Consider the following 19,031-nt stretch of genomic DNA (forward strand, 5'->3'; position numbering starts at 1 on the left):
TGTGATACAGAGTCCTGTTTGCCGTTCCAACATCTATATTAATGTATTTCAGATCAATATTCAGAAAAGCAAGTAGAGGAAATGCTCTGTCTCCGTCTCCCCCTCGTTCGTTTTGTTCTGGTATAGACTACAATAATGACTGACCCAGATGCTAATAATATCGGTGAAAGGACTCAGCGAGTCTCAATGGGGAGGAAATGACATGGTCATGTCATTCATACAACAACACACCAGTGCCTTTCTATGACACGAAGCTTCTAACAAACATTGATATTTGATCCAGAGACCACCAGAACAAACAGACTGGGTAACTTCGAAAAGTTCGTAAGTTTAATTTCGTTTCGTGTTTTTAAGTTAAAAGTTGAAACTGCGCCTGCGCACATTTTTTATTGAAATAGTTTCCAATTAAATTGACCAAATTGTATATTTTCTTTCATTACTTTGCTCTGGTAACAGAAACTATATATTTTGATTTGGGTTAGGTCCTATACCTTAGGATTCAGTGTACAGTAGATTATCATATTCATGGCGTGATCATAGCGAAAATACACAGGACAGGCTCAAGCACTGTGAACAGAGCAGAGTTGAACAGTCTTTAAGCCTAATTCACCTATAATGTAAACTTTGTCAGTGTAAAAACGGATATTTCATAAGATACCACAATTTGTTTCCCTTGTGACTTGTGTTTAATAATAATTCATTCGCTTAGTTTGCTACACTTTAAAAAAGCTGTAATTATGCAGCTGGTTGCCAGTAACTTACTGTAAAAGATAAAGACTGAAAATGTTTCATGTTCATTTAACTTTGAACAAACTGTTGCCAGTAAATAACATAAATGTAAAATCTACAGTAAGTTACTGGCAACCAGCTGCCAATAACACTGTAATTTCTACAGAAATGTTTACAGTGTAGTTAGTTAATTAATTAGTTCGTTAGTTAGTTGTTATTTAAGTCATCGGTGGGGAATTAATAATGTATTACATCTGCACGTTTTTAGGTACCGTTTTGTGAACGAAAATATAACTTTGAGGTTTTACTAATGTTTTGTTTTACAGTTCTCACAAATAATCAAAATAACAAATTTTCTTCCATACTGACCACAAATGACGTTTCTCTGAGTAAAGTCACGCGTACGATAAATAATAGTTCAGTTCTCAGTTGAACAATATATACTGAGAATAACTTGAATCGACAAACTCTTGATATTAATGGAAAAACAATGGTCAAGTGACATAATGTACCTTAGTCTGTAAGATGTCATGCAAGGTTGGCACTGTCAAAATGTCATCAGGGACTAGCATATAATTGGCTGTTGCACTGTGACATCACAAACCACCATTATAGTAATCCCAGTTGTCTAAAATGTCTCTGTAAAAAGGTTTCCTGCTTGACTGAAACAGATTCAGTAGAGAGTCAACTTTTCTTGTCAGAGTTTTATTTAACCGCGAGAAATGTATGACTCGTTATTGTACCATGAGTGAATGAACTGATAAACCGAGGCTGAAAACAGAGGCAGGTCTACCATTTAGGATAGATAATAACGTGTGAAATAATAATTATTAATAGGCTTTTAAAATATGGGATATTATTTTTCGTTGTAGTCAACAATAATTGCCTTATATATATTTTGTCTATTTCATACCTTTAATTTTTAATTACAGAAAATACATAAATATCTCATGGTAAGAATTATGAAAACGCCAACAAAACAAACATTGACAAAGCAATAATTATTCTCCCTTTAGTGGGTTATAAGCATTTGTTTTGTGGTGGATCTTAATGATTACTTTTCCCTCTCTCTTTTAAATAATTCCTTAACGACTTGAAGCCGGATTATGTCCAATTTGCCAAAAGTTACATACGTTTTCATCTCCTTCACGATTAAACTTTATTTAAGCATTTATCACATTTTCTGATATTACCAAACCTTATTACATCTCATGTTTAAAGTGTTTGTTAATGGGTGTCACTTGTAATACCATATGCATTTAAATTGGATATTATGCTTGCGAATGAAATTAAACTTATCACTCAGATGTAAAAGAAGCCAGTAAAACAAAGTTGATGACAAGCTTATATGTGATAATATTTCCACATCACTGATTTTTTCATCCGAAAGACGACAGCTACAGATTCTCATATGTTTGTCTTTATGCTGGGTTGTGCAACGGACTTTTTTTTAGTAAACTTTAAAATAAGCCTGACTATTTAGGCTACATGAAAGTCTTCAGTAGATGTCTTTTGTACTTCATGCATTTCTAAAAAAAAATCGTATATTGTAACCTACATTAAATTAAATCAGTTTATTCTGATTTACTGTAGATGGTGAATCTCGCACATTCTTTATATTTTATTGAATAGCCTACAAATAGTTAAAACAGGCTATAATAAAGTTACATTTAACTCAAAAGAAAGGACATAAAAGTTTTGGCCTCATTAGTGTGACTAGAGAGCGGAACTTCAGTGACTTCAGTGTGATATTTGCCAGCTGCAGAGAAACGCATCAGCGGTGCGTCGACTTCATTTCCTTTGTTTTAAAATGACATTATGCATTTAGGGATGTCCCATGTTCAATGGTGGTTCACGACCATATGGGTCGACGTTCTCATCTGGAAAACCCCAACTCAAATTACTATATGATTTTAGGTCTTATATGCAAAAACAATGTCCCGCAAAAACTTAAAAAAGCCCTAATAATATGTAGCTAAGCTTTCTGTATTTAAACGTCATTAAATTATAAAAGCACTTTCTTTGCAATTGTCACAAGAGGAGATTTTACGTAAAACTTTTACACGATGTCCAACTTGCATAACATTCTGCAAGATTAGTATAATTTAAAGGTTTGTGATGAAATGCAATACATTTATATGTTATTTATAAATTATTTATTCATATAGCTCAATTGGTAAAGCATTGCGTTAGCAACGTTTAGGGTGAATGGGTCACATTCGAAGAAAGGATAAAAGTGTCCGCCAGATGCATAGGCTACATGTAAAATCTATATTTGCAAAATATTTCATGCATGACATTAATTACCTCAATTAGAGGTACAGTATAAAAATAAAGTTTGTTTAGGAACAGCAGTGTCTCCCGCGGAAGGCATAGCCGAAATGTAAGTTAACTTAAGCAGAGGTGCAGTAAGGGAGAGGGATGTATCTCACTTATTAAAGGCTCAGCAGAGCTGAACGCTCTTTCTTATGAGAAAGAAGGCCCTTAAGCTTCTTAAAAAGCCTCTCAATTGGGGATTTGGGTAATGGTCCTTCGCAAATGCTTTATTCGCTATACCTGCTGTTTTTATTATTATCTTACTACTAATTTTTTTTTGCATGTGTAATATGCTGCTTTTTTGTTCAGTCTGCAAAAGTGCAAGTAGTATTCTTGTACTTTAGGTTAAGGGTCAGTTTGTGAAGAACACCTTTGGTGCACTATACAGAATTTGGTCAGCATGCTGCATATAGGCGACGTGTTTGCCCTGTTATTTGACTGACAGTTCCTATACAGCTTTTGATGATATTCGACCTTGACCTTACAACAAGTCATTTTTTAGGTCAGAACCAGAACAATACCTTGCACTCTGGGTATGGTAATCTCACTCATCAACTTAAAACAATGTTGTTCTTAGCGATGGCTGCCCTAATTAAAAACGTTGCCCCGTTTTTCATTTAACTCTACTTATTAGCTCCTAATGTAAGTACTACTGTAAATCAACCCAAGGGGCATTTTTGGTAAGAGGCACTGCTGAGGAAAGTGTGTTCCAGCAGGTCACTTTTTGGTTTTCAATTAATGTCGTTTTATTAAAGTATAATAGTCCTAATGATATGATCTCAATTTCTTTAGGGAGCAACCCCTTAATTTAATTTTCAAAAACTGTTGAACTAACAGGCCCTGTAGTGCTTATACAATTCTGTTTAATTTCACAAGAAGAAATAAATAATGAAAGAACGAATGTCTAAGAAGATAGCCTGCATAACATAACTTTTAAGAGTCCCATTTTTTAAAATTATTTAATGTCTGTGCAAAAAATAGTTTGTGTGTGATTAGAAAATTAGAAAAAAAAATATTTAAAAAATGGTTTACATTCCTAATGACTTTGGCCTTCTGCAGGCCAAGAGGATGGTTGCTTTGAGTTGGAAAGAGACTGAAATATCTTCTGCATACTCTTGGACAAGGAGATGTTAACGTACATTACAAGGGGTGAAGTAATTTGAAGAGATGTGGGCACCTTTCATTGATTTCCTCAAGAAATAAGAGGATGCATGTAATAAGGTTTTGAGTGTGACATATTTTTGTTCTGTTTTATTTTAATTACTGCTGCTTTGATCCACATATTGGAAGGTTTTTGTAATTTACTTTCCATTTTGTGATACAATTTTTGTTATTTGGTTATTGGTATTGGTTGTTTTATTGGAAAATCAATAAAAAAAACATTGTTGGAAAAAATGGTTTACACTTTTATTACTTAAATGATGTTAAAGCTTTGTAATAGACAGTATAGTTCCACAGTGTCATTTATCTCACAGAAAAAAGATACAAAAGGTACCTTTTAAAAAGGTTCTAATATGTACCATTTTGGTACATATATGTACTTTTGAGGTACCAATATGCACCTTTTAGGTAGAAGTGTACTTTTTGAAAAGGTACCGCCCCAGTGACAACTTTTGTACATTGTTGTATTTTTTTCTGAGAGTGTGCAGTTTATCTTTGGACTCTGACTCATTCAGGACAATTTAGAAGGAGTGTTGGGTAAGTTACTCAAAAAAAGTAATTAATTACTAGTTACAAATTAATCTTTAATCATGTAATTAGATTACTTTACAAAGTACTCTCTCTCCAAAAAGTAATTAATTACACTGAAAAAAATGATTCATTCAATTGACTCAATTTTTTTAAGGTAAGTGGTTGCAATCAATTTATTTAAGCTATTTAAACAAAAGTTTTTTATTTTACTTAACTTTACTAACCTTTTTTGTTTAAATGTAGCTTAAATAAATTGGTTGCAACCACATATCTTTAAAAATTGAGCAAATTGAATAAATCATTTTTTTCAGTGTACTTATTACTTTCTAAATCCTTTTTAGTACATGATACAAGGATATGGCTCAAATAAATAATATATAAAAGTACATCAATTTTTCTGGTCCCACTTTAGGTTCCAATTTTCTCTATTAACTAACTATTAACTACTTTTGCCTCAATATACTCCAACTACACTGCTTATTAAAGAAGTTGTTAATTTTAAGTATTGGTAGAAATGGGGAGGTTTAGAGATGTAGAATAAGGTTTTGCAGAATCAGGCATATGTGTTATTAAGTTTTAATAAAGAGCCAACATCTAATTATTATTAATGCTAATAATTAACCAGTTAATCGTGAGAATTGTAAACTAAAACCATGTTAAATTCCCTATTGTATTATAGTATGCATAATTGTTTTACAGTCCATACAGTATTTAGTTACATCAGAAGTAACTGTAATTAGATTACAAGAAAAATAAGAGTAATCCCTTACTTTACCTTTTGAAGGGAAAAGTAATTAAATTACAGTAACTAATTACTTAGTAACTAGTTGAACCCAACACTGTTTATAAGTGAATACCAGATTACGCAGCATTTTTATTAATAGAGACTTGAGATATAGATACATTTATTTTATAATTCTTGTCATGTTGTGTTTCTAGAAAGTGAAGACAATTATACAAGCAATAGTATTTAATACAGATTCATCGTCCTGTGTATCATGGTAAATGGACTGCATTTATATAGCGCTTTTAACAGACCTATGGCCATCCAAAGCGCTTTACAATGAGCCTCACATTCACCATCATGTCATTTTATATAGTGGTTTTCCTACATGTTATTATGATCTGGCTTCATGTTCATATTTCAACATTCATCAATCTGCATTTAACTGTTTGTTTATTGCCACATAATCTCTGTCACACTCTATTCTATTCTATACTATTAGTCACTGAATACCTAAAGATATAATAGTGCACCTAAGTGTTTGCTATTACTATATGACTATTGCAACTTTGTTTTTGCTCATAAGACGGTCGCGAAAATGCACATGGTGACACATCCGCACTCCTGGCAGGTGAGTGGAGGCAGCCTGGTTTCCTGGTGGGGTGTCTGTCTGTGGCTCTCTGTGATCTCCTGCACTCCCCGCAGTGAATTGAGCACCCCTTTACCACCCCTGCTGAGCCCATCCTGGCACTCAACCCACTTAATTACCCAACTGGGCGAGAGACACTCATACTGTACCCCAGACTCTCTGCATCAAATCACCATTGTTCAATTTGTCTCTGGGCTCAACAATAGATCTATCAAGACTAGAGGAGATGAAAACTTCAGAGATGTTTTCTGATGTGCCTTGCTGCTGTATGACAGTATGTTCATTCATGTGTCCATTGACCGATCAATGCTATTGTGCTGATGTTGTGTGCAGGAGCTGACTCGCAGCAGGGAGAAGTATGCTAAGATCATATTGAACATTCCTCATAATGTATTTGTTTGTTATGATAATTTTATTTAAAGGCATAATTTCATGGATTGCAAGGTCTGTTGAGAAGATACGGTGCAAAAGGGAATGGAGAGGCCATCAATATCTTCAGAAAGAGGATGATCATCAAAGTTTGAGGTCATTGTCTCTGTAGGTAAGCTAATATAGCAAAGTAACTGTAGTACGGGCACATGTGATCTTTTAGGAAAGAATTGTTTTCTCAAAAAGTGGAGGGTGGGAAATTTTGGCGAAGCTCCCAAAAATCTTTGCGCAAAAGGTTAACTGTCAGTATCCCAGCAGGCCAGAATGGCTGCTTCTCAGGAGGGACTTGCCCAGGAGGAGCAGAGAGGGCAACTTGGTTTTGAGACTGACAGTGTGCAAATAGATAGTAGGGTGTCTGGCCTGTGAGGGGTGGGACTGGAAACAGGGAGGGCTTTGGGCATGGTGTTTCACTTCAATGAAAATGTATATACCCACATGCTATTTCTAAAGAATCATAGTCTCTTAAAAGAAATATATTAAATTTTACTTGTATATAAACAATTATATAAAAATTGCAGGGTTATTTTTAACCCAGTGTTGGGTCAAAAAGGGACAACCCCAACACATTGGGTTGTCATTTAACCCTTATGTGTTGTTGGGGCCATTTTTGGCCTTTTTTGTCTTAATTTGGCCGCAACTTTTTCTGTGTTTCAGCAAATGGAATGATTTTTGGTGACAAATCTTATATTTATACATATTTTAAGAAAATTATTTTAAATATACAGTAGGCAAATGTACTACCCTTTCCTGTTGTTAGTGGCCAAAAATGGCAACAAAATTAAACTGCTGCAAAAATGTAAGATGATTTTTTCCAGTTTTTTGCGTGGATCTGTTGATTTGCCTCGGTGCTGATCAAAGCTACCAAATGTTTGCAAGACTTCCATGATTTTGACTCTTTGATTGCCAGGTTTGTGGGTGGTGTCACTGATTTGGGAAAAAACACACACAAAATGACCGATTTCAATATAAAAAAGTGATTGTAAACTGGATTTTCTTTCACCTTTTTCACAGTCTTGGGCATGTTAAAGATTAGTAAAAACATTGACTTTAATGCATTTTTAGTTTTTGTGCAGCATCAGATTTTATTTTTTCTCCCTCGTTTTTGCCCCATTGACTTCCATTATAACAACATTTTTTTGATTGCAGAGCCATGGCCCATGACACCTTATTATTTTTGATTCTTTGTGGTTTTTCCTTTTGCAGAAAGGAACAGTCATTTTTACTGTTGATCATCATGTGGCGCCATTAACCCTAGTAGGCCTGTGCAAAAAACAGAGCTTAAATTCTCAGTGTACAAACCAGAAATTAAGCTCTGTTTTTTGCACAGGCCTACTAAAGGGTTAATGGTGCCACATGGTGATCAACAGTAAAATGACTAATTTTACCTTTTTGCAAAAAGGAAAAACCACTAACAATCAAGAATGCATGAATATAGTGTCATGGCTGTGCAATCAAAAAATGTCGTTTTAATGGAAGTCAATGGGGCAAAAATGGCCACAAACCATAAATGAGGAAGAAAAAAATTAAAGGAATATTCCATTTTCTTAAAAAAAATCCAGATAATTTACTCTCATGTCATCCAAAATGTTGATGTCTTTTTTTGTTCAGTCGAGAAGAAATTATGTTTTTTGAGGAAAACATTGCAGGATTTTTCTCATTTTAATGGACTTTAATAGACACCAACAATTAACACTTAACGCAACACGTAACAGTTTTTTTTAACGGAGGTTCAAAGGACTATAAACAATCCCAAACGAGGCATAAGGGTCTAATCTAGCAAAACGATTGTCATTTTTGACAAGAAAAATAACAAATATACACTTTTAAAGCACAACTTCTCATCTAGATCCAGTCGTGATGCGCAGCGTGACCCCACGCAATACGTCATGACGTCAAGAGGTCACAGAAGACGAACGCAAAACTCCACCCCAGTGTTTACAAGTATGTTGAAAGAGGACCTTTCCTACGTTGTTGTATGTCAACTGATACTAATGAATGTCTTTGTGTCAGTTTATTGTTGAAAATGGTCCGCAAATGTGCGTTTTATATATGTAACACGTGACCTCCCTACGTCACTACGCATATACGTTAGGTCGCGCTGGACCAATACTAGACGAGAAGTTGTGCTTTAAAAGTGTATATTTGTTATTTTTCTTGTCAAAAATGGCAATCGTTTTGCTAGATAAGACCCTTATGCCTAGTTTGGGATCGTTTATAGTCCTTAGAAACTCTGTTGAAAAAAACTGTTACGTGTTGAGTTAAAGTCCATTAAAATGAGAAAAATCCTGCAATGTTTTCCTCAAAAAACATAATTTCTTCTCGACTGAACAAAGAAAGACATCAACATTTTGGATGACATGGTGGTGAGTAAATTATCTGGATTTTTCTTTTAAGAAAATTGAATATTCCTTTAAATCTGATGCTGCACAAAAACTAAAAATGCAACAAAGCCAATGTTTTTACTAATCTTTGGCATGCCCAAGACTGTTAAAAAGGGGGGAAAAAATCCAGTCCACAATCACTTTTTATATTGAAAATCAGTCATTTTGTGTTTTTTCCCTCAAATCAGTGACATCACTTATAAACTTGGCAATTAAAGAGTTAAAATCATGACATTTTTGTAAAAATTTGGTAGTTTTGATCAGTACTGAGGTTGATTAACAGATTTATGCAAAACAAATTGAAAAAAGATATTAATCTGATACATTTTTACACCCGTTTAATTTAGTGGCAATTTTTGGCCACTACAACACAAGAGGGTAAATTGGGACAATGCACAAGGGTTAACTATATAATATTTTAAGGTATACGATTTTTACATCTCTTCAACAAGCACACTTCTAAAGCAGAGTTGATAGGCATTGCATGATATTTTCATCGGTTTTTAATTGAAGTCATTTGATGTAATTGTTCTCTGTCAAATCCCCTGATACGCCACTTGTTTTTATTGCTCTATGTCTAGTTATTCAAAGTAATATCACATGAATGCCAAGAAATGAATATTTGATGCACAAATCCTTCAGGGAAGACACAGTGCTTTCGTTCCAAGTCCAATTTTGCAGCACGCCTTTCTGATTTAAATGATGTCAGAATGGCATAAATCTCTCTTCGGTCTTGCAGACGGTGATGCTACAAGCAAAGTAATTAAATAATACAGGATGTCTGTAAAGATTACAAATGTTAATGATGAAAGATGACTTTTTTCATATTTAAGACATCAAAGTCATGATAGGGCACTTATTTGCCATTGTGTACACACATCGATACTGAGGGACAAAACAATTTTATGATCATCAAAATATTTAAAACCAACTACAGTGTGGAATATTTTAAAGGGACAATCCACTTTTTTTTAAATATGCTCATTTTCCAACTCCTCTAGAGTTAAACGTTTGATTACGCATATAATGCACTGCCCGAAAATAGTCCCCTGCTATTGAAAGTAACCAAGGGGACTATTTTCGGGCAGTTCATAATATCACTACGCCTGCTGCAGCCATGTTACATCAGCAAAGTCATTGATTATTACGCCATAATGAGAGTATAGTTCCTAGCCATATCGGCCTAGAAAATCTCAGCTTTAAATTTTATGTCGGTCTTAGTACACGATGTAACTACAGAAGAGTCAAGTTTTAAATAGGAAAAATATCGAAACTCTATAGTTATTTTTTAGCACGATGCTAATGGCCTAATCAGATTCAATGGATTGTGCTAAGCTATGCTAAAAGTGCTAGCGCCAGACCCAAAGATCAGCTGAATGGATTCCAAAACAGTAAAAATCAAATGTTTAACTCTAGGGGAGCTGGAAAATGAGCATATTTTCAAAAAAAGTGGAATGTCCCTTTAAGTTTTAAAGACAATTGTGTTCTCTAATTTCCAGTCATATTCACGTGTCCACATAATGCTTATGGCAACATGTCAACAATATAAATCAGCATGACTGAGATAATATTTCTGTGTAGGAAGTGAAAGGCAGAATTTTTAATGTGGCCTCCTGGTGTGAGCGTGCCAATGTGCTCATCCTCTGATATTGAGCCTCTTGTTCCTCAGAGAAAGCAGTGCCTCCTCTACCCCCCGTTTTCGCCCATAATTGGTAGATGTTGGGTAGAGGCACAGATGCAAAGGGTGGTGGGAGTTCCCATGATGCTGCCGGATGGGCACCTTCGTAGCCTGTCTGCAAACAGTGGCGTGGAGTCTGGCCAATGACACCCGAATACATTTCCTTGATTGTTATACTGGGCGTGTCACAGCAGCAGTCTGGGCACATTGAGAGAGCTGGACGTGTGCCAATGTTTCTGTCATGCACTAACAAGATAGAGAGAGAGAAAGCATGAGGCAAACCGACAGCGTTAAAGTCAATAAATGTGTACTGCTTATATACCTTATACAGTTTCAAGAGACACCTGCAGATTGGATAAGGCAATTTTGTAATAAAAAAGTAAGTGGTGAAGTGAAATGTCAAGGTCTAGTCTACACTGTTTTTGATCAGCTTAGGGGGAACTGTGTGGACCTGATACTTTATTTTAGAGTATGCCTTGAAATATTTGTCTTACTTCGTATTGGTCATGCATTACATTTACATTTATGCATTTGGCAAATGCCTTTATTCAGAAGAACTTAGACTGCGTCAGATACCTTTTAGGACATCATAGATAAGGGTCATTCTACAAAAAAGGTGGAAATGCTTGTCCCTTGCTTTTGCAGACTCCCTTAATAATTTAATTTGACCTAATAATTCCATAATGATATATATTTAATAAATATAGACTGTCCTTAAAATGATGAGAGAGTTTATTTATTTAATTTTCTTTTAAAACTTTTTTTAAAATGTCTGGTCCTAAAAATTGCCCTGTCCCTTTGATCATACATGGAAGTTGAACTGTGTACTTATTATTTAAAACCACGTTTTTTATAAAACAAATCTAATTTACATTTACCTTTAACCCTGTATGAATTAACTACATCACTGAAATGGTAAAAAATACACTATTAATATGAATAATTTCAAATAAAGGTTTGTCCCCCAAATTTATGTCATTGGTGTTACCCTACCCAAAGCACTTTAATTTTGAAACAATGCATCAGCTTTTTGACGTTTTCCTGGGTCAAGAGGTCAGTGGAAGAAGTGCAGTGGAGGAAGGCAAAAGGTTTGTGAGATGTCTTACCTTATTTGTCTAAAATATCATGATGATATATTTAAGAATTTTGAGATAAGATTTTTTGGATGTCATTAGTGTTACTCTTTTTTTTGTAGCTGGGAGTGTTAAGATCTTTACATAAAAATCCATTATACTGAATAAGTATGTGATTGTTACATCTCTGATAAAATAGCACATGGCTATTGGGAGCCATTTTGTTAAAATGATAGTTTTTTCTGTAAATTGTCATTGGTGTTACCGTCATTGGTGTTACTTCTTTAATGAGTACTTCCTAAGCACTATTCCGTTTACTGACCAACACAAAAGCAAAACAAGATGGAAAAATGTATAAGTTTATAAGTTTTATCATATTCATTATCTTTTATTATTTTCTCATTTTGTCAGGTATTTAAGATACAACGTCATGTATTCTTTATTAAAATGTATAAAAAAATTAAACATAGATTAAGCTCCCCGTTTTGCGGATTCATAGATTTGACTAGTTAATTAATGCTATTAAAGAAGTTTTGGGTATGTTGAAAGAAGTTTATTTAAGCAGATTTCCATCACCCGAATTCCACCTTTTCTGTAGAATGACCCATATATAACAACACTTCTAATCTCAATCAGAATTAATTCATCATGTCATAGTGTGTTATAATCTGCTGTCTTGCCAAGTGATTTGATCTGTCCTTCATTAGCTGTTAACCTTTAATCATGACTAATTTGTGCTGATGGAGACTCTGGAGCCCATGTTTACATTACAATTTCCCAGCCTCGCATTTTTTTTGGAATATGACATCAACCGGCCGATTCATAACAGAAAATGAAAGATTCTCAATGTTTGTCTATGAATTAATGAAAACCTTCACAGCAATTGTAACACTGACTATTTTCCAGAAACGAAAGCTTGTACACAGATGTGATGGATGCACCTGGAAAGAAAGTGGCCACATGTGAGCACATGGGTAAAATTCGTCTTAATCAATCTGTCACGCCGTGTCAGCCAGTCAGGTAAGGGGATGTCAAAACCTAATTCTCTCAGGTCACAAGGTCACATCCCCACACTGAATCTAGCTGTCAATTAAATGATCTCATTATGCTTTCGATTGGACACGTTTCAGAGTTTGTCAAGGTCTTTTAATGTTGATGCATTTGACCATAAAACCGTGGTACTCAACTCTGGCATATCTTTATTTTGAAATATAAACAAATTCATATTTGAGACACTTTTTGACAATGATATGGAGGTCAAAATGTGTCCCAGTCTACCTGAATTCACTCCATATATATTTCCATCAGTGTATTTTTACCATATGTGACTAATGCTATTTCATGGTAAGTAAATGTAAGCCAAGAGCACTTCCAATACTTAGTCTGTGGTATAGTTAGAGGTTATGGATAGTTGTTTTGCTGTCTAGTGTGCCCTCACCAGGACAAAGAGGACACAACAGGTGAAGACTGCATTGGAAGGCAACATCAGCACCACCTAACAGCTTGGAGAGGCAGTGTATATTTTAATTTACACCAAGGTGAGATTTACAATGTTTTAGAGGCAGGTACAGAGACACAGTGGCATATATCCCTTCAAAGTCCATGTTTTATGTTTAAATCGGGCATTTTTTAATCCAAAGAGTAAAATAGGCTTGAAAGTTTTAAAAATGTAACACATGGTGGTAAGATGAAGTGACTTGGGCAAAATCTCAGAATATTGTAATAAAGAGATTGCAGGGTGGTATGAAATTCAAACCACACAGTACTTATGTATATCTACTTGGTTGGTTTAGTAATTTGTTTACCAGAATTAAATAAAAAAGATTTCAAATTAACCAAATACATTTGAATAAAACAGTAATGAATCCATAGTGTGTATTATAATGTGCATATATATGCTGGCTGCCCTAATTATTTTTGACCAATAAAGCTGTGTTCCCTCAGGCAATGTGCTTCCTATGTGTGTACACCAGAGGGCAGGTTTGCATAACATAGTAGCAAATTAAAGTTTGTGGTACTAATAAAAACAAAATTCATAAAGCATACATTTAAGTCCAGTCAATATTGTGGACTGAAAACTGATTATGGGTACATTATTCAGAAGGAATTTTGTCATACAATTATATTGGATTTGCGTATTAAAGTTCTGTAATGTAGTTAAAAATTCCATCAAGTAATAGTTGAACAAAGGATGGGAGTCAAAAAATATCAATTACATCTGCTAGTTTAAAATGTAAAAAACTAGAGAATATTGCTCATTAATCAAGCTACGTAAGAGAAATTATTGTGATAGAATGCTCGGAAAATAATTGAAAAATTAATTGCCTGATATCTTTAGGGAAATAACACATTGCGATATATTAATGACATTGCAATTAGCATGAAATCAGATTTTTTTTCGGCATTCCTCGATTCCACTTGACTCTAAGAAATGCCTTTTTTTGCACTGCACAGTGAACCAAAGCCATTTTCAAGCAGAGATTATTGAAAATGTGAACCTGTGCTGCTGGCATCCATCTCTCCACCTGCTCTGTTGCCCTCAGTCCCCGAGGATTGCTTCCTGCCTGTCATATCCTTGGAAGATCCTGCCTAGCCCTCCTCACTCCTGCTTAAATAATCAGTCTTTGGGATAGACGAAGGAGAAGGGTTTCTCGTGAGTCAGATTCGGACACATCCACCTGTGTGGCGGCGGGGCCTAATGTCACCCCACAAGCCAGCTGTGACATCGCAGCCCATCCCAGGAGGAAGAAGGGAGCCACAGTCCACCCCAGAGGCACAGTTCTCCCCAGCTCCAGTGCCTGTTAGTGACCCGGGACCTTTCGTGCCCCAGTGTCAGTGTCGCCTGGGCCCTATCCTCTTCTTCGTCCCTATGCTCTTCCTAGACTCTACTGTAGCTTATATCCGAGGAGCCCTAGACTAGAGGTCTTCTCGGGTCCAAAAAAATGTACCCGACCCGAAATGACCCGAATCACTTTATACCCGAACCCGACGTGCATAAATAATTTTTTTAAAAGAAAGTCCCGACCCGAGATAAACCCGAGAAAATTAGACCTGAGTCCGACCCGAACCAGAGGCAATTTTTTTAACCCGAATGTAAACAACACTGACGTGTGTGCAGTCTGCAGCCCCGCACGCGGCAGTCAGACAGAAAGAAACCCGGCTGGTCTCGCAACCAATTTGGCGAGCGACTCCATTTGTTTTACATTGTTATCTGATGACCACACCAAGGTAACCGCTACAAGGTACATTTAAAATTGACTGACATGTCTGTCTCTAACCTACCACCAGCCACACAATGTCACAACACTCCTGGCAAACAGATGAGAGGTTTGAAAAGGACATTGAAGCACACACGAGAGAGTTCGGGTCAGTTCGAAAAAAACACATTAATTTTAATTTACCCGAGACCCGATGCCGCTATTATTATACCCGACCCGTGTTCGAGGCACACATGAAAGTTTTAGACCCGAACCCGATCGGGTCTCGGGTCGGACTTTTCTAGGCCCAGGTCCACTCGCATTCACTCCATATCCTGTCCCCCTGTGACCATAACCTCTGTTGTGCTCTGTCCTACATTTCCTGCCCCCTCTCAGTCCTGGAATCCTGCCCTGTTCCCGTCTGCTCCCCCTGTTATACATATTTCCCCTGCATTACCTTGGTCCCAAAAGGCCGTCCCTTCTGAAACTCCTGGTTCTGTCATGATCCTGTCTTCTCTTTTATTGTTTATCGTGACAGGATCAAGGCAGTCCCACATGTGGAAGCACATGGCCATTGCTTGTTTCTGTGTGCCATGTGCTCTCCGGTCTTGCGTCTTTGCCCCGCCACCTTGTTTTCTCATTAACTATCCCATTATTGTACGTACCCTTCGGCTGTTATTCGAGTCAAGTCAAGTCTGTTATTATTGTGTTTGTTTAGTTTCATGTGGTGTTTGTGGGGTTTTGTTTTCCTTGTTTTTGTTGCACTAAACTGTATGCAAGTGGGTTCTGTCTCTGTCTTGCTATAGGCTACCTGACACTGGCACCACAGACAGAGTGATGACTTGTAATCCACAGTGAATGAATGTCAGATGTGATTTTCAATAGATTAGATTTGATCCTTTGTGGTTTTCTCATCATTCAATAAAAATCTCAAGACTATGTGCCTTATCTGTTTAAGCAGACAGCATATCCCTGGTTACCATGCACAATGGCCTTATTTTATCCAGCTCTTTGTGTTTCTCTTATTTATAAAGCTTAAAGACATACGCAGATTATAAAAAGTTACGTTCTAAAAAAACACACACACACACACACACAGAGCTTTCTGATCTAAAATCAGGATATAACAACGTGTCACTTTTTCTGCTTGTCCGAATTAATCTATTTTAAAAAAGCGTCAAAAAATAATGACTTTGGACACCAAATTTACCTGCAATTATATAATTACCCATATAGTGTGTGAAAATTTCTAGAATAGAAAGGAAAGATACTGTATCTGCTTTTAGTGAGTCTGATGCAGGGTGTTTTTCTATCTCCTCTAAAAGGGAACATGCCATTTAGCCAGGTGTCACATCCATTATTCATGTCTCAATTTCAGCAACAATTTTTTTACACCACACTTTATGAACCAATTAGTCCTGAAATGTCTTTTTTGTAACTCTGCTACGAATGCAAAAACACTTAAGAGACCTCTGTTTGCAACCATCTGAGCCTTTGGTCTGTCAGTCTCTTGTCTGTGCTTTCAAAAGCATTCTTTAATGCCTGAATGTGATAGGAAGCATGATAGGATGAACAGCTATGTAAAATACACTTATAGTTGATTCATGCAGACATCTTAATTTGACGCAAAGCTTCGCAGAGCCAGAAGATCAAAGCATCTTCATTGAAGAGCAGAGTGCTGTTAGAGAAGAATACTTTCAATTGCTGAACCACTTTCTTCAAAGCCCCAATATTAGAAAATATGTCCATACCACTCTTAAACTGAGTATTTAAGTCAAGATTGCTTCTATTTGTATTGATATTTCCAGCATTTGATCATGCAAGTATGAGGCATACTGAATGAAGAAAATCAATGGCCTCTTATGATGTCAAGAGACATGATTTCATCTGCAATGACATCACATTTACCAGAAGTTAAAATAAATTTTTTATACTCTCACAGCTCTTTGCTGAAATTTATTAGCAAATTTACCATTAAGAAAATTAAATTTTTAGTAATCCACTTAAAAAATATTAGACACAATAAACATTATGGGGCGGTTCCACTTTCCAGGACCGGGCTTATCCAAGACTAAAATGCATGTTTGAGCTGCCTTAATTTTTAAAACATCTTGTACGGACAAATCTTAACATATCAGTGCCATTGTTTTATCTCAAGATGCACACGAGTATTGTTTTTTGTAAGGTTTTTTTGTAAAAACTACCTAAGGGCGGTTTCCCTGGCAGGGCTTAAGCTTATAGTCCCAGACTAACTTAAATGTTAGTGTAAAATTAAAATATGTCTCAAGATGCACACCAGTAATTTTTATTTATAAATTATTATTTTAAAAATGACTTAAATATCCTAATTTAACTAAGGCCTAGTTCTGGTTTAAACTATAATCCCTGTCCGGGAACCCGCCCCTGAAAGTATACTTTTCTTATTAAAGGTGCAGTGTGTAACTTTTAGAAGGATCTCTTGACGACATGCAATATAATATACAAAACTATATTATTAGTGGTATATAAAGACCTTACATAATGAACCGTTATGTGTTTATTACCTTAGAATGAGACGTTTTTATCTACATACATCGAGGATCCCCTTAAATGGAAGTCGCCATTTTGTGCTGCCATGTTTCTACAGAAGCCCTTAACGGACAAATTTTTTTATTAAGTTGTCTCCGACAATGACATGTTAGTCCTGTGGCAGCTACCATAGCTTCTCCATGCGTTTCAGTGAACGGTGACTGAGCAAATCACAATATCACTGCTAGATGCTGCTGAAATTTACACACTCCACCTTTAATTCAGCCTCATGTTGTTCTAAACCTGTATGAGTTTCTTTATTCTTATATCAAAAAAGAAATGTATTGTGACCACACAGTTGTCAGTACCCACTGACTTTCCATTTGTTTTTGTAGGAAAAACAAATGGAAGCCAATGGGTACCGTCAGATGTGTAGTTAACATCATTTATTACAAAATCTTACTTTGTGTTCAACAGAATAAAGAAACTCATACAGGTTTAGACAACATGAGGCTGAGTAAATGAAAGAATTTTCATTTTTGGGTGAACTATCCCTTTAAGTTATTCAAAGAGATATACAAAAATTTAGTTTTTGCGCCACATGAATAATACATTTGATCAATCCTTTCAATCTATTATTTTCTATCTATCACTTCTTTCAGATTATTAGCACACAGGCAACCACAAAACCATCTGCTGCTCATTTGAGTCTGTCTGCATTTTAATGAGGAACAATCATGAAGATAATGATCAAGCATGAACAACATACTTAAAAGGCCAAATGTGAGCAAAACTATTCATTATTTTCCTTAAAATGTCACCCAGAGTTACTGTAAAGTCATCATGATGCTTCTGTAGTTTACATCAATTATGCTTCCGTAGTTCAGTGGTATGCATTGTGTTAGCAGCACAAATGGTCAAGGGTGCGAACCCAAGGAACATTGGTTGGAAAAAGTATACCTTGTAATGCACTGTAAGTCACTTTGGATAAAAGCATCTGTCAAATGCGTAAATGTAAACAATGTGGTTCTACCAGTCAACATGATCTCACAAAGTTCCGTGGGATAGTCACGGAATTTTGTGCTCATTTTTCCGTGGCATTCTCACGGCTCTCCGCATTTTTCCGTGGCCCTGCTACGGACTGTCTTTTTCCGTGGCATTTTCACGGATTGGTTACTCAACTGCTTTTTCCTATTTTCAAACCATTTTCGCTTCGGTTTAGGGTTAGATTTGGTGTTTGCGTTAGTATGTCACTTTAACTATTGGTTTATACTATTTTTTCTAATTTATTCTTTTATATCTTCTAAACTTTAAACAATTGTCGCCTGCCGTTGGGGTTAGAGTTGGGTTTGGGTAGGGATGTCATTTCATGTAAATCTAACCCTAAACCGAAGCGAAAATGGTAAGAAAATAGGACAAAACAGTTGAGTAACCAATCCGTGAGAATGCCACGGAAAAATGAGCACAAAATTCTGTGACTATGCCACGGAAATTCGTGAGATCAGGTTGTTCTTTTTGGTGTTTTCTATCCAAAAGGAAATAAAAAAAGTTATATAACTTTCTCTTAAAGGATTAGTCAATTTTCGAAAAAAAAAAAAAAATCCAGATAATTGTCATTCAAAATGTTGATGTCTTTCTTTGTTCAGTCGAGAAGA

Source organism: Misgurnus anguillicaudatus, chromosome 2, assembly GCF_027580225.2.
Source record: "Misgurnus anguillicaudatus chromosome 2, ASM2758022v2, whole genome shotgun sequence".
NCBI lineage: Eukaryota > Metazoa > Chordata > Actinopteri > Cypriniformes > Cobitidae > Misgurnus > Misgurnus anguillicaudatus.